This window comes from Pristiophorus japonicus, chromosome 9, assembly GCF_044704955.1.
Source record: "Pristiophorus japonicus isolate sPriJap1 chromosome 9, sPriJap1.hap1, whole genome shotgun sequence".
Taxonomy (NCBI): domain Eukaryota; kingdom Metazoa; phylum Chordata; class Chondrichthyes; family Pristiophoridae; genus Pristiophorus; species Pristiophorus japonicus.
This window is the reverse complement of record NC_091985.1, coordinates 202,321,251-202,339,153: the sequence shown is the minus strand read 5'-3', so window position 1 is coordinate 202,339,153 and position 17,903 is coordinate 202,321,251.

The following is a 17,903-nucleotide window of genomic DNA, read 5'->3' as shown; positions in this document are numbered from 1 at the left end:
TCGGTGTAGCTGGCTGTGTTATCACTACGGGTAAAAGTTCAAACTGGTCCACGTTCCAATTAGGATGCCAACGGCCTTGTTCAGCTATGGAGAAGAGGAAGTCTGCAACAGAAACAGGAGTTAGAATAACCAGTAAAATAGGTTCATTAGAGGGTGGTGAGCTTGCAGTGGTGCAGGTGAACCCAGGCACTTTTCTCCTCAACCTTGGCTGCAGTGGGGGTAGTGAGTAACACCTGAAAAGGCCCCTCCCATTGTGGCTCTAATCCCTTCCGAATCCATACTTCCCTGGTGCCACAATGGACAATTCGGGTAAAACTGGGAGGTCGAGGTGAGCATCTTGAACCTGGTTGTGAGCTAGTCGCAGAGCCTGAGTCAGAGAAAGAACATAGGTGGTCATCAGTCGAGCTGAGATACCAAATCTAGGAACAATTTCCCTCATTAACACCTTAACAACAGTTTGAGCCTTATTGTCCAGGCTAGGGTAGGCTTCAATCCATCTGCTAAACACATCTACTATTACTAACACATATTTGTAACACTGAACTTTTTGCAACTCAATATAGTCCAACTGAAATGTCTCAAAGGGACCTTCGGGTAGGGGCGTTTTACCCCAATCACAGGGGACTCCCTTCCCTGGATTATGTTGCTGGCAAACCAGGCAACGACTACTGATGTTCTGGGCGAGCGCCTGGAGTCTAGGGTGCCACCAAGTAGCCAAAAGTGTATCACTCGTGGTCCTTGCTCCACAATGAGTAGCAAAATGCATACATTCAATAACCCATAGAGCCAACTCGTCAGACATGCAAGTCTGTTCCGCGGGAGTGGTCCAGAGTTTAGAAACATTGTCATAAGTACATCCATAATTTTTCCACAACAGTTTTTCTTTATCAGGAGCGTCCTCCTGTGCTTTTATAACATCTTGGATGGTTGGCATTGGTATTTCCGAGGCTAACTTATCCTTCGCAGGATTTTTAGTCTGACTCATCATTTTGGGCACTACCATCTGTTGGTCACGAGAGGCCTGTTTAGCCTCTTTGTCAGCACAGTGGTTCCCTATATCAACCGGGGATTTTCCGGTGGTGTGGGCGGTACATTTAACAACGGCAATGTGCTTGGGGAGCATGAGGGCTTGCAACAAATCAGATACTAGTTGCTTATGGGATATCTCATTCCCCTGTGTGGTTAGGAATCCCCTATTTTTCCATAATTGTCCGAAATCATGGGCCACCCCAAAGTCATACCTAGAGTCGGTATAGATATTGACTTTGAGATCTTTGGCCAAGATACAGGCTCGGGTGAGGGCGAATAGTTCAGCTTGTTGGGCAGAATAGGCAGTTTCAAAAGCGGCAGATTCCAAGACCTGATTCTCCTGGTTTACTATGGCGTATCCTGAGATTCGTGTACCTTCTGGATTAATAGAAGAACTTCCGTCAACATACATAATACAGTCTGGATCTTCAATTGGTATATCAACAAAATCTTCCCTGACTGATGTGGCCTCTTAAATTAAAGATAAACAATCATGACTGGGTTCTTCCTCATCTTGGGGTGGCTCAGTAAGAAAACAGGCCGGATTCATTGCAGTACAGTGCCGAAAGGTCAGTTTAGGATTGCCTGTGATTTCAGTGGGTTTTGTCGGATAGAGGGCCAGTCCACATTGCCCTGCACTGGGATCTCAATCGGATCAATGGGAGTATAACCCACTTTGGAGGGTTCCTCTTCCCACACATGAGGATCCACATAGTCAGGTATGCCAGAGCCAGTATGATGCTGCAGAGTCGTTAAGACCTTCTCGGGGTCCCCATGGAATTGGACTGTTCGGCCATGTTTTACAATTTGCACATCCCGGCTGGTAGGGTCAGCCTCGTCTATAGCCTGGCGCACCATAACTCCCAAACCTTTAGCGTGGTGGGGAGGTAATACTGTCCATTTCCACAAAATCTGCCTTCCCTTCCGGTCCAGTCACTCTAGCCCTTAATAGAATTTCCTTCACTTCCCCTTCGTGATCCTGATAAAAGTTCTGCAGGTCCTGATTCTTTCCGCTGGGAGCGTATGCTAGGGTTACGTGATAGGGTGCCTGCGGCAGGTCCAGAGACCACCACTGAGGGGTTCTAGTGGTATAATACTGCCGCTTAAGGGTTCCCTGTTTTACAATAATCCCATCATCTCCACACTCCAAATGCAACTGGAATTTGCAGAGGAGGTCTCTAGCCATCAAGTTACAGTCCAGATTGGTTGTGATAACAACTCGATGTTCCACCGATTCTTCCTGGTAACCCATTTTAACCGTTTCTGACACCGGGAATGTAGAGACTTGTCCCAGGAATCCTGACAGTCCCTGTGTTTCAGTGAAGGCGGGGAGTTTAAGCTTTGATTGTACAGAAGACATGAAGGCTCCCGTATCTATCAAAAAGGGTTGCCACTCATTCCGAATTTTTAACAATATCATTGGTTCGTCGTCCGGGGAGGGTCCCTGCACAGTCAAGCTGCGTAGTCAATACGAATCGGGGGACGGTTAGCCAAAGGGGTTGTTCTGGGAGAAGTTAGTGTAAGATCCCCGTCCTCTCCCCCCTTGCCCCCCTCCTCTTCCTTTTTCGTGCTGACGGGAAGGACAATTTCTATTCCAATGTCCTTCTTGCCCACAAATAAAGCATCCATCTCGTCTTTCCCAGCCCCGACCTCTTCCCATACCAGGCCGGGGACAGTAGGGCGGTCCGTAATTAGCAGGGCCCGGGCCATTTGGGTGTTTGATATAACCATATCCACCCAACCCTGCACGCAATACTGCGGTTCCATCTGGTATCCCCTTGGGTCAGGTTTTGGTCCTTCCACCCGAGGCGGCTCCATACTGATGGGCTTCTGAAGGGTCGTGGTGAGAGCATTAAAGATAGCGTTTAGGCGATCCTGGACATCGTTAGGGTGAGCAACCACCAATGCATCATGAGTAGCACGTCCTAGGTGAGTTAGAAATCGGGCATGCTCAGTTGGGCTCAGGGTTTGCTTTACCAGGGCCCACAGGTCCCTTGATTCTGCATTATATCCATGCATGTCGAGGTCACTCCGTGAAATCGGAGGTCAGGGTTAAGTTGGGTTTGTGGATCCCTTTCAGCGTATTTATCTTAGCCTTTTAACTCTTCAATTTGTTTTGTTTGAGTATCTATTTCTTTATTGTATTAGGCAAGTATTATTCCATAAGCTAGTTCTGTTTTTATTTTTATTCTGACTATCGCACCATTCCTCTGTTAGGTGAGTCTTTTTTCTATTAAGAAATCCAAATTGATAATGTTCAGTATGAAACGGCTGTCAATGGAAAGGGTTAACTCCTTTACAGGTTTGTAAGAAGACCTTACGTGACTTCACGTAACCATCTGAAAAAAAAAATCTTTTCATCAGGAAAGGCAGCATTTTTTAACTTCTTATTCAAGTACTTGCCAAAGATATTTTTTTAATTGATTTAAAACGAGACCACACATTTGTTTACTGAAATTCAATTTCGTCATCAGCCTCGGTCAACGCAAAGCCAACCATTTTAACTAGTAGTCTATCGATACATTTCTCAGAGGTCCCAGTGGAACTCTGAATACATTTCTCGTGCGTGCACTCTTTCTTCAAGACATCTACGGTTTTTAATATGTCCTCCTTCTGTCAATGAAAGCCCTAATTTAATGGAGTTTTTCTGCCAACTGGACAGGAGTGATTTTTTTTAGACTGCAGTGGAATTTGTCTCATAATTTAAAATCTCAGAACATTTTTTTTTTCTTTCAGCACCTATTTAGTACGTTACTTTTTTTTTGTCTTTTCCATAACTAGAGAGAAGTCTGGCACATAGGGTGTGAACTGCTTTTCGTTATCTCAATTGTTCCAGCCTCAAGGTCGTGTTATTTAATATAATATTTTTTTTGAATCCTTTTGTATCCATCTCAGTTGTTTTGCTGTGCCTTCTCTGAATGTTTTCTTTCGACAAGTAAGTGAGCATGTCAAATCCTTTTTTAACCACAGGGACCATGTATTTTTTTCTTTTTTTTTTACTCAACAAACCTATCCTTTGTGCATTTCCTGGCTCCGTAACTTATCATCCGAATATACGTAATTCAATAAGGTTCACACTTTAAACTTCCCACATACAGGACAACACTACGAAGGGTTAAAAAAAACTTTAATTCTGTTTGAAAAAGTGGGTGGAGCTAAAACAAAACACAACTCCCCGGCTTTTTTTTTTACACAGTAAAAATCACACAAGCATTTCTCATTTAAAACAAACGTTCACAAGAGTCTCTTTTCTTTCCTATTAATTTTTGGATCCATGATTGATCATCTATCCCTATCTAGCTTTAACTATCCCTACTTTCCGTGTCGCCGCACGGATCTACTTGGGCCTCGAACCCACACAGACACTGGGCCTCGAACCCAGGCAGGCTCTGGGCCTCGAACCCAGGCAGACTTACCTATTCTAACCTATCTTTCCAAGTTGCCGCTTGGTTTGCGTCACCGCGCAATACTTACCTATTCTAACCTATCTTTCCAAGTCGCCGCTTGGTTTGCGTCACTGCGCAATTTCCCTATCTCTATCCCTATTCTAAGTTTGAAAGGTATTGACCAGATTGTCCTGGATCTCGTTCAGACACTACCTGAGAACCAGCGAGTGGCTAAACTTTCCTCAGACTTTTGAAACCGGGGCAAACTGGAGCAGTATTGAAATCATACTCACTCCAGTGGCCACTTTCCCCTCGTCTCGTCCAAGGCTAGTCTGGCTCTTAATTCGCAAGTTTTCATTTAAGATGGAGAGTGACACAGTTAATTCAGAGACTAGGATCCTGAAGTTAAGGAAAGGTAACTTCGATGGTATGAGACGTGAATTGGCTAGGATAGACTGGCGAATGATATTTAAAGGGTTAACGGCGGATGGCAGTGGCAGACATTTAAAGATCACATGGATGAACTTCAATAATTGTACATCTCTGGCGTAAAAATAAAATGGGGAAGGTGGTTCAACCGTGGCTAACAAGGGAAATTCGGGATAATGTTAAATCCAAGGAATAGGCATATAAATTGGCCAGAAAAAGCAGCAATCCTGAAGACTGGGAGAAATTTAGAATTCATTATAGGCGAACAAAGGGTTTAATTAGGAGGGGGAAATTAGAGTATGGGAGTAAGCTTGCAGGGAACATAAAAACTGATTGCAAAAGCTTCTATAGATATGTGAAGAGAAAAAAATTAGTCCTTTGCAGTCAGAATCAGGTGAATTTATAATGGGGAACAAAGAAATGGCAGACCAATTGAACAAATACTTTGGTTCTGCCTTCATTAACAAAGACACAAATAACCTGGAAATACTAGAGGACCGAGAGAAGGAGGAACTGAAGGAAATCCTTATTAGTCAGGAAATTGTGTGGGGGAAATTGATGGGATTGAAGGCTGATAAATCCTCTCACTATGAAGGCCAACATACCATTTGCCTTCTTCACCGCCTGCTGAACCTGCATGCCTACTTTCAATGACTGATAAACCATGACACCCAGGTCTCATTGCACCTCCCCTTTTCCTAATCTGTCACCATTCAGATAATATTCTGCCTTCCTGTTTTTGGCACCAACGTGGATAACCTCACATTTATCCACATTATACTGCATCCGCCATGCATTTGCCCACTCACCTAACCTGTCCAAGTCATCCTGCAGCCTCTTAACATCCTCCTCACAGCTCACTCTGCCACCCAGCTTAGTGTCATCTGCAAACCTGGAGCTATTACACTCAATTCCTTCATTCAAATCATTAATGTATATTGTAAATAGCTGGGGTCCCAGCACTGAGCCCTGCGGCACCCCACTAGTCACTGCCTGCTATTCTGAAAAGGACCCGTTTATCCTGACTCTCTGCTTCCTGTCTGCCAACCAATTCTCTATCCACGTCAGTCCATTACCCCCAATACCATGTGCTTTAATTTTGCACACCAATCTCTTGTGTGGAACCTTGTCAAATTCCCTTTTGAAAGTCTAAATACACCACATCCATTGGTTCTCCCTTGTCCACTCTACTAGTTATATCCTCAAAAAATTCCAGAAGATTTGTCAAGCATGATTTCCCTTTCATAAATCCATGCTGACTTGGACCGATCCTGTCACCTTTCCAAATGCGCTGTTATTTCATCTTTAATAATTGATTCCAACATTTTCCCCTCTAGTGATGTCAGGCTAACCGGTCTATAATTACCCATTTTCTCCCTCCTTTTTTAAAAAGTGGTGTTACATTAGCTACCCTCCAGTCCATAGGAATTGATCCAGTGTCAATAGACTGTTGGAAAATGATTACTAATGCATCCACTATTTCTAGGGCCACTTCTCGAAGTACTCTGGGATGCAGACGATCAGACCCTGGGGAGTTATCGGCCTGCAATCCCATCAATTTCCCTAACACAATTTCCTGACTAATAAGGATTTCCTTCAGTTCCTCCTTCTCGCTAGACCCTCGGTCCCCTAGTACTTTCAGAAGGTTATTTGTGTCTTCCTTCGTGAAGACAGAACCAAAGTATTTGTTCAATTGGTCTGCCATTTCTTTGTTCCCCATTATAAATTCACCTGAATCTGACTGCAAGGGACCTGTGTTTGTCTTCGCTAATCTTTTTCTCTTCACATATCTATAGAAGCTTTTGCAGTCAGTTTTTATGTTCCCGGCAAGCTTTCCCTCATACTCTATTATTCCCCCTCCTAATTAAACCCTTTGTCCTACTCTGCTGAATTCTAAATTTCTCGCAGTCCTCAGGTTTGCTGCTTTTTCTGGCCAATTTATATGCCTCTTCCTTGGATTTAACACTGTCCTTAATTTCCCTTGTTAGCCAAGGTTGAGCCACCTTCCCCTTTTTATTTTTACTCCAGACAGTGATGTACGATTGTTGAAGTTCACCCATGTGATACTTAAATGTTTGCCATTGCTGATCCGCCGTCAACACTTTAAGTATCATTTGCCAGTCTATTCTAGCCAATTCACGTCTCATACCATCGAAATTATCTTTCCTTAAGTTCGGGATCCTAGTCTCTGAATTAACTGTATCACTTTCCATCTTAATAAATAATTCTACCATAATATGATCACTCTTCCCCAAGAAGATTGCTAATTAGTCCTCTCTCATTACACAACACCCAGTCTAGGATGGCCAGCCCTCTAGTTAGTTCCTCGACATATTGATCCAGAAACCATCCCTAATACACTCCAGGAAATCCTCCTCCATCGTATTGCTACCAGTTCGGTTAGCCCAATCTATATGTAGATTAATGTCATCTATGATAACTGCTGTACCTTTATTGCACGCATCCCTAATTTCTTGTTGGATGCTGTCCCCAACCTCACTACTGCTGTTTGGTGGTCTGTACACAACTCCCACCAGCGTTTTCTGCCCTTTGGTATTCCGCAGCTCCATTCTTTGCCCTCCACTTTTACTTTTCTTCTTTCTATCTTTTGCTTCTGCCCCCATTCTACTTTCCTCTCTCTCCCTGCAGAGGTTCCCATCCACCTGCATTGGGACCATGACCGTAATCCAAGCAACCCACTTGGGACCATGACCGTAATTCAGGGCAAACACAAGGTCGTTAACATCAATGTCACGTGAAACAGCCGCGCGATCGTGGTACATGTTCTGCCGGTGTCGCTGGGTTTCCACATGATCATTAAGATCCGGGAGAACGAGAGAGAGCCTGGTTTTGAGGGCTCTCTTCATTAACAATTCTGCCGGGGGAACCCCGGTAAGCGACTGATGTTACGTCTGGTAACTGAGCAGAATGCGATACAAGCGGGTCTGCAGGGAGCTGTATGTCACGCGTTTCATGCTATGCTTGATTGTTTGGACTGCCTGCTCCGCTTGACCATTAGATGTGGGCTTAAACAGAGCAGACCTGACATGGTTGATGCCATTGCAGGTCATAAACTCGTTGAATTCCAAGCTGGTGAAACATGGTCCATTGTCGCTGACAAGGACGTCGGGCAAGCCATGGGTGGCAATCATGGCCCAGAGGCTTTCAATGGTGGCTGTGGACGTGCTGGGTGACATGATTATGCATTCAATCCATTTGGAGTAAGCGTATACTACTACTAAAAACATCTTTCCTTGAAAGGGGCCGGCAAAATCTATGTGGGTTCTGGACCACGGTTTGGAGGGCCATGATCACAGACTCAGTGGAGCCTCCCTTGGTGCATTGCTCAGTTGCGAACAAGTGTTGCACTGATGCATGCATAACTCCAAGTCCAAGTCAATGCCGGGCCACCAAATTGCCTTCATCATGACAATGTCTGGGTGGGTACTGTGTAGGTCGCATATAAACGTTTCTCTGCCTTTTTTTGGCAAAATCATGCGATTACCCCATACGAGACAATCCGACTGGCTTAATTTCTTCTTGCATTTCCCTGGGAACGGCCGACCAGTTCCCATTTAGGATGCAACTCTTTACTAACGATAGCACAGGATCCTGGCTGGTCCAGGTCCTGACCTGGCGAGCCGTGACGGGTGACCCCTCGCTCTCAAAAGCATCCATGACCAGTAGTAAGTCTATGGACTGCGCCATTTCAACCCCAGTGGGGGGTAATGGTAGCCGGCTGAGAGCATTGGCACAGTTTTCAGTGCCTGGTCTGTGGCAGATAACAGTCATAAGCAAATAATGTTAGTGCCCATCTTTGGATGCGGGACGAAGCATTGGTGTTTATACCTTTGCTCTCTGAAAACAGCGAAATGAGCAGCTTGTGGTCAGTTTCAAGCTCAAACCAAAGTCCAAGTAGGTATTGGTGCATTTTCTTAACCCCATATACACATGCTAACACCTCTTTTTCGACCATACTATAGGCTCTCTCAGCCTTAGACGGAATTCTAGACGTGTATGCAACCGGTTGGAGGTTGCCTGATACATTGGCTTACTGTAACACACAGCCGACCCTGTACGATGAGGCATCACATGCTAGCACTAAACGTTTACATGGGTCATAGTGTACAAGTAATTTATTTGAACATAGCAGGTTCCTGGCCTTCTCAAAAGCTGTGTCTTGATTTTTGCCCCAAACCCAGTCATCACCCTTACATAGCAACATGTGCAAAGGTTCTAACAACGTGCTCAAGCCAGGTAGAAAATTACTGAAATAGTTGAGGAGTCCCAGGAACGAACGCAACTCCATCACATTCTGTGGTCTGGGTGCATTCTTGATGACCTCTGTCTTTGAGTCCGTGGATCTGATGCCGTCTGCTGCAATCTTTCTCCCCAAAAATTCGACTTCTGGTGGTAGGAAAACAAACTTGGGGCGTTTCAGCCTGAGTCCCACTCTGTCGAGGCGACTTAGAACATCTTCCAGGTTGTGTAGGTGTTCGATGGTGTCACGATCGGTGATCAGCATTTCGTTTTGAAACACAACGGTGCGCAAAACAGATTTCAGCAAACTCTCCATGTTTCTCTGGAAAATGGCTGCAGCCGAGCGAATCCTGAAAGGGCACCTGTGCTATATACACAGCCCTTTGTGTGTGTTGATGCACGTCAGTCTTTTCGAAGATTTAGCCAGCTCCTGTGTCATGCAGGCGGAGGTTAGGTCCAACTTGGTGAACGAATTCCCCCCCCTCCCCCGCTTAAGTTGCAAACAGGTCATCAGCCTAGGGCAGCGACTACTGGTCCTGGAGTGAGATTCACTTATTCGTTACCTTGTAGTCTCCGCAGATTCTGACCGTGCCATCGCTTTTCAACACAGGAACAATTGGACTGGCTCACTCATTGAACTCGACTGCCGATATGATTCCATCGAGTTCGATCTCGACTTTCTCCCTCATCATGGATGGAACTGCCTGAGCCTTGTGATGGACGGGCTGTGCATCGGGGCCTGGATGGATCTGTATCTTGGAGCCTGTGAAGTTGCCGATGCCTGGTTCGAATAGCGAGGGAAACTTGCTCAGCACTTGAGCACACGAGGCGTCATCCACTCAAGATAGTGCTTTGATGTCGTTCCAATTCCATCTAATCTTTTCTAGCCAGGTTCTGCCATAGAGCGTTGGGCCATTGCCTGGAATAATCCACAGTGATACGTCATGCACAGCTCCATCATACGATACCTTCACTGCCGCACTTCCAATGACTGGTATGAGCTCTTTGGTGTAGGTGTGGATATCTGAACGGAATATATGGAATTAAGGATAGTAAAGTAAACGGGATATATGAAAATGTATAAGCCATGGAAGAATAGCTGGGAGAATGTCAGATTGCAAATAGTGCAACATCAGCATAGCTAACAATCTGTCTCAAGGTTTCAAGTCACTAATCCTGCCAATAATCTATAATTGTAACATGAAATACATCTGCAGAATTGCAAGGTCTCAGTAAATAGTCACACCATTAGATTGAAACATTTAGAGGCAATACTTGAGCTTTCAAGAAGAACATCTCATATAGATTGACTAATGAGTGGCTGAGTTAGACTGTCAATCCATTTGTATTTTGTTATCTGATTTCAAAACTGTATAACTGTTGACGCTTTACGATGTAACTTCACCTATCCGTAGGGAGTGTGTACGCTCTATCCAGAGAGTATATCTTCTGTCTGATAGGTCTTACTGGCCGGTAATAAAGACTGCTTTGTTCAAAGCACAAGAGGTATTCGACTCAGTAATTTTACTGAACCAGATTGAGGTAAAAGAATCGAGGAATTAACATTTGGTGTCAGAAGTGGGATCTCAACGGACGACTGCCGAAAACTTGCGAATTAAGAGCCAGACTAGCCTTGGACGAGACGAGGGGAAAATGGCCACTGGAGTGAGTATGATTTCAATACTGCTCCAGTTTCCCCCGGTTTCAAAAGTCTGAGGAAAGTTTAGCCACTCGCTGGTTCTCAGGTAATGTCTGAACGAGATCCAGGACAATCTGGTGAATACCTTTCAAACTTAGAATAGGGATAGAGATAGGGAAATTGTGCGATGACGCAAACCAAGCGGCGACTTGGAAAGATAGTTAGAGCTAGATAGGGATAGATGATCAATCATGGATCCAAAAAAAATTAATAGGAAAGAAAAGAGACTCTTGTGAATGTCTGTTTAAATGAGAAATGCTTCTGTGACTTTTACTGAAAAAAAAAGCCGGGGAGTTGTGGTTTGTTTTATCTCAAACAGAATGAAAGTTTGTTTTAACCCTTCGTTGTGTTGTCCTGTATGTGGGAAGTTTAAGAGTGTGAACCTTATTGAATTACGTATATTCGGATGATAAGTTGCGGAGCCAGGAAATGCCCAAAGGATAGATTTGTTAAAAAAGAAAAAATTACATGGTCCCGGTGGTTTTAAAAAAAAAAGAAAAACTTGTTGAAAGCAAACATTCAGAGAAGGCACAGCAAAACAACTGAGATGGATTCAAAAGGATTTAAAAAAAAAAAAATTATATTAAATAACACGACCTTGAGGCTGGAACAATTGAGATAACGAAAAGCAGTCCACAGCCTACGTGCCAGACTTCTCTCTAGTTATAAAAAAAAGTAACGTACTAAATAGGTGCCGAAAGAAAAAAAAAAATGTTCTGAGATTTTAAATTATGAAAAATATAAAATCACTCCTGTCCAATTGGCAGAAAAACTCCATTAAATTAGGGCTTTCATTGACTGATTGAATTTATACTGCGCAGTAACGCAAAAGGATAGGGAAATTTGGAGACTGAAAGAAATTAATTGAGGCTCATAAGAAATCAAAATTAGAAAATTAGGCTCACAGGGAATAAAATGGGGATTTAAATAGAGGATAGGTGTTCAACTCAGGTACGACGAAGGGACCTTGTATATCACTTGGCCCGTCTAGGCTCTGATTGAATTTAAAAAAAAAAACCCCGCAGCAACTCGGAAGGTAGGGCCGACGCGAACGCGCGGCCGAGAGGAGAAGGGCCGAAGCGAACGCGCAGTGACGTAAACGCGCAGTGACGTCAACGCGCAGTGACGTAGACGCGCGGTGACGTAAACGCGCAGTGACGCCGACGCGTAGTGACGCAGAGGCGCAGCAACGCGAATCGCGAAAGTCAGTGCTAATGGCAGTAAGTCTGTAAGTCTTAAAGTGTTTAGAGTTTTAAGTAAAGTTTTGAGATCGCGCGGCGATGCGGACCGTGCGGCGATGCGGGTAAGTGTTAGCAGTCCTTGTTTACCTTTTAAAGTTAAAGTATCTTAACTCGCGCGGCGACGTGAGCCATGGGTCGACGCGGATCGCGCGGCGACGTGAACTGCGAGGCAACGCGGATTGCGCGGCGACGTGAACTGCGAGGCGACGTGGTAGTTTAGTATTGAGATCGCGCGGCGATGCGGACCGTGCGGCGATGCGGGTAAGTGTTAGCATTAGTAAAGTTTGGTTATTTGGAGTTAGTTAAAGTCCGTGTTAGTTCTGTAAAGTCTGTGTCTATTTTTAAGTTTGTTTAAATTGCATGACGACACGAACGCGTAGCGACACAGTAATACGAGGGGCAGTGTAAAAATGGGTAATCAGTTAGATAAAACCACGGATGCGGATAATCCGCTACAAAAGCTATGTGAGGAATTCCCTGAAAGAGCTGAAGACTTTAGAAAATTTTCAGGAGTCCTGAACAAATTATTAGGAGATGACCAGTGGCCTCTAGGTCACACTAGAAGCGTAGAGGTAAAAAAAAAAAGCACAGGGATTAATTTGGAGAAGGGGACGAGGAAAAGGGGTTAAAAAAATTTAATTGCAACCTGGCGACATTATTGTCAGAAATTAAAAGATGCATCACTTCTATCGAGTTGGCAAACAAATGCTATTAAATTAGGACTTGCATTGACAGAGGGAACACATGTTAAAACTGTAGACGTCTTAAAAAAAAAAGAATGAATGTGCGCACGAGAAACTTGCTAAGAGATCCTCTGGGACCTCTGAGAAAGGTATTGATCAACTACAAGTTAAAATGGCTGGCTTTGTGTTAACCGAGGCTGATGATGAAATTGATGAGTGGCCACTGACTCAGCGCCCAACGGCGCCTCCCGCACCCCCTGGCCTCTTGCTCCAGTCCTCTTCCCAACACCCTCCACCTAACACTCCGGTAAAAAGAGTTAGGAACAACCACATATCACCAAAGCAACAAACCCAAACTGACTCCTCATCCTCTGATAGCGATTCGGATCCCCAGTTTACAAGCAATATAGCCGAAAGGACCAGATCTCACACTCGAAAGGGCAGAACTATATCTCAACATCACAAACGGTCCCGTAAATCTTCTAGTCAACCTACCAGTCCAAGTTGTGAAAGACATAGCAAACACCCCCGCCGATCGAGACGCAGAACTGTTAAGCAGTCAGACAGCTCTGAAACATCCTCCGGCCTAGAAATGATTTCCAAGATCCCAAAGTCCCGACACCAATTCCCTGTCAGACCAATGCCAAACCCTGATGCACAACAAGCTGCAGACCACCTCTCTATAGATGTCTGTGATCTTCAAACAACTATTTGATTGCTCACGCTATCCGGACAGATGGAAAGGGCAGTTAGATATAATTGGCAGAAAAAATAGGGGAGGGGGGAGGTGCGCCCCCAACCCGGGTCAAGACTGAATACGTGACTAGAAAGGAAGAGCCATCTCGGGAGGAAGGATCAATAGAACCGTAGTGTGGCATACAGGATTGGATGGATAAGCAAGGATACGGTTATACTAAACAACCAAACGGCCCGAGCCCTGCTAATAAACCTCCCTATTGTCCCCGGCATGGTATGGGAAGAGGCCGGGACTGGGTAAGAGGAATTGACTGTTTTAATTGTGGGCAGGAAGGACATTGGAATAAAAATTGCCCCTACCGTCAGCATGGAAAAGGAAGAGGAGGAAGAGGAGGGGGGCAAGGGGGGAGAGAAGGATCTTACACTAACTTCTCCCAGAACAACCCCTTTGGTCAATTGTCCCCCGATTGACTACGCAGCTTGATTGTGCAGGGATCCTCCCCGGACGACGAACCCATTCTGAATGAGTGGCAACCCTTTTTGATAGATACGGGAGCCTTCATGTCTTCTGTACAATCAAAGCTTAAACTCCCTGCTTCTACTGAAACACAGGAACTTTCAGGATTCCTGGGACAAATCTCGACATTCCCAGTGTCAGAACCGGTTAAAATGGGTTACCAGGAAGAATCGGTGGAACATCGAGTTGTTATCACAACCAATCTGGACTGTAACTTGATGGCTAGAGACCTCCTTTGCAAATTCCAGTTGCATTTGGAGTGTGGAGATAATGGGATTATTGTAAAACAGGAAACCCTTAAGCGGCAGTATTATACCACTAGAACCCCTCAGTGGTGGTCTCTGGACCTGCCGCAGGCACCCTGTCACGTGACCCTAGCATACGATCCCAGTGGAAAGAATCAGGACCTGCAGAACTTTTATCAGGATCACGAAGGGGAAGTGAAGGGAATTCTATTAAGGGCTAGAGTGACTGGACTGGAAAGAGAGGCAGATTTTGTGGAAGTGGATAAGAATCTGTGGAAACAGCCCCTAACAATGGCACCGCATATTGCTCGTGAAGTATTAGCCCCTCACCATGCTAAAGATTTGGGAGTTATGGTACATAAGGCCATAGATGAGGCTGACCCTACCATCCGGGATGTGCAAATCGTAAAACATGGCCGAACAGTCCAATTTCATGGGGACCCCGAGAAGGTCTTAACGACTCTACAGCATCATACTGGCTCGGACATACCTGACTATGTGGATCCTCTTGTGTGGGCAGAGGACCCCTCCCAAGTGGGTTATACTCCCATTAATTGAGATCCCAGTGCAGGGCAATGTGGACTGGCCCTCTATCCGACAGAACCCACTGAAATCACAGGCAATCCTAAACTGACTTTTCGGCACTGTACTGCAAATAATCCAGCCTGTTTTCTTACTGAGCCACCCCAAGATGAGGAAGAACCCAGTCATGATTGCTTATCTTTAATTTAAGAGGCCACATCAGTCAGGGAAGATTTAGTTGATGGAAGATCCAGACTGTATTCTTACTGAGCCACCCCAAGATGAGGAAGAACCCAGTCATGATTGTTTATGTATGTTGACGGAAGTACTTCTATTAATCCAGAAGATACACGAATCTCAGGATACGCCATAGTAAACTAGGAGAATCAGGTCTTGGAATTCTGCTCAACAATTCGCCCTCACCCAAGCCTGTATCTTGGCCAAAGATCTCAAAGTCAATATCTATACCGACTCTAGGTATGCCTTTGGGGTGGCGCATGATTTCGGACAATTATGGAAAAATAGGGGATTCCTAACCTCACAGGGAAATGAGATATCTCAGAAACAGCTAGTATCTGATTTGTTGCAAGCCCTCATGTTCCCCAAACGCATTGCCATTGTACCAAGAGGCCAAACAGGCCTCTCGTGACCAACAGATGGTAGTGCCCAAAATTATGAGTCAGATTAAAAATCCTGCGAAGGATAAGTTAGCCTCGGAAAAACCAATGCCAACCATCCAAGATGTTATAAAAGCACAGGGGGACGCTCCTGAAAAAGATAAACTGTTGTGGAAATATTATGCATGTACTTATGACAATGTTTCTAAACTCTGGACCACTCCCGCGGAACAGACTTGCATGTCTGACGAGTTGGCCTCATGGGTTATAGAATGTCTGCATATTGCTACTCATTGTGGAGCAAGGACCACGAGTGACACACTTTTGGCTACTTGGTGGCACCCTAAACTCCAGGCGCTCACCCAGAACATCAGTAGTCGTTGCCTGGTTGGCCAGCAACATAATCCAGGGAAGGGAGTCCCCTGTGATTGGGGTAAAACGCCCCTACCCGAAGGTCCCTTTGAGACATTTCAGTTGGACTACATTGAGTTGCAAAAAGTTCAGTGTTACAGATATGTGTTAGTAATAGTAGATGTGTTTAGCAGATGGATTGAAGCCTACCCTAACCTGGACAATAAGACTCAGACTGTTGTTAAGGTGTTAATGAGGGAAATTGTTCCTAGATATGAGATCTCAGCTCGACTGATGACCACCTATGTTCTTTCTCTGACTCAGGCTCTGCGACTAGTTCACAACCAGGTTCAAGATGCTCACCTCGACCTCCCAGTTTTACCCGAATTGTCCCTCGTGGCACCAGGGAAGTATGGATTCGGAAGGGATTAGAGCCACAATAGGAGGGGCCTTTTTAGGTGTCACTCACTACCCCCACTGCAGCCAAGGTTGAGGGGAAAAGTGCCTGGGTTCACCTGCACCACTGCAAGCTCATCACCATTTAAACAAATTTTGCTGGTTAGTCTAATTCCTGTTTCTGTTCCAGATCTCCTCCTCCCTATAGCTGAACAAGGCAGTTGAAGGAGGATCAGTTTGAACTCTTACCTGTCAGACAGCCAAATTCACTGACGGAGACCTGAAGGGAAACGTGAAAACAGAACTCTTTTTATCAGCTAAATAATTGGACTATTTATAAGATGAGACTGTGTCTGTATGCTACTGTCTGCATAATAGTGTTGATATATGACAGTTTTGGTGCACGGGAAGGAAGACAAAGGCGAGAGCTCCATGTAAACACCTTTTTGTTTATGTCTTACGTTTATGCGGAAAAAGGGCACTTCACTAGATGCTGGGTGTGTTCACATATCCCTATACATTCCAAAGGGGGAATTCCTTTGCGCACCGTTCCCCTGACCCTAACTGAGACTGTTAGATGGATTCAAAGAAACTATATTGGAACAGGTAAGCTAACCGCACTGCTGAGGCTCTGGAGGGCATCACAGCTGAAATGGTAGCGATAAGGACCGTAGCATTACAAAACCGAATGGCCCTCGATTACCTGTTAGCTGAGAAAGGGGGAACGTGTGCCCTGATAGGATCTGAATGTTGCACTTACATTCCTGATAGTTCAGAAAACATAACCCACCTTGCCGATCACATAAGGAGGGAGGTGAAAAAGTTATCCACACCAGCAAAAGAACTTAGCAGGTTTGATTGGTTTCTGGGTGGATCTTGGAGATCCTATCTAATACATGGGGCAATTGTTCTCATCATAATAATTACCTGCTGTTTGATTGTTGGTTGCCTTAACCTCTGCTGTAAAGCAATGACAAGGTTAGCAGACCCTCTTGTAGTCAAGGGTTCCCGGGTTATGATCCAACAAACTAGAGAACTACTCAACAATGCAATACTCATAGAATGATCCTAAATGTTATCATAGAATGATAAAAGGGGGGATGTGGATATCTGAACGGAATATATGGAATTAAGGATAGTAAAGTAAACGGGATATATGAAAATGTATAAGCCATGGAAGAATAGCTGGGAGAATGTCAGATTGCAAATAGTGCAACATCAGCATAGCTAACAATCTGTCTCAAGGTTTCAAGTCACTAATCCTGCCAATAATATATAATTGTAACATGAAATACATCTGCAGAATTGCAAGGTCTCAGTAAATAGTCACACCATTAGATTGAAACATTTAGAGGCAATACTTGAGCTTTCAAGAAGAACATCTCATATAGATTGACTAATGAGTGGCTGAGTTAGACTGTCAATCCATTTGTATTTTGTTATCTGATTTCAAAACTGTATAACTGTTAACGCTTTACGATGTAACTTCACCTATCCGTAGGGAGTGTGTACGCTCTATCCAGAGAGTATATCTTCTGTCTGATAGGTCTTACTGGCCGGTAATAAAGACTGCTTTGTTCAAAGCACAAGAGGTATTCGACTCAGTAATTTTACTGAACCAGATTGAGGTAAAAGAATCGAGGAATTAACATAGGTACGCAGCTTTGTATTAATCAGGCTCAGTTTGGGCCTTTGTGCCTTATTGTCCCACAGTTTCTCGAAAGCCTCCTGGCTCATTATTGACTGACCTGCACCCGTGTCCAACTCCATAGATACTGGAACTCCATTTAATTTGACTTCCAGCATTATAGGAGGGCTCTTTGTGGTGAAGG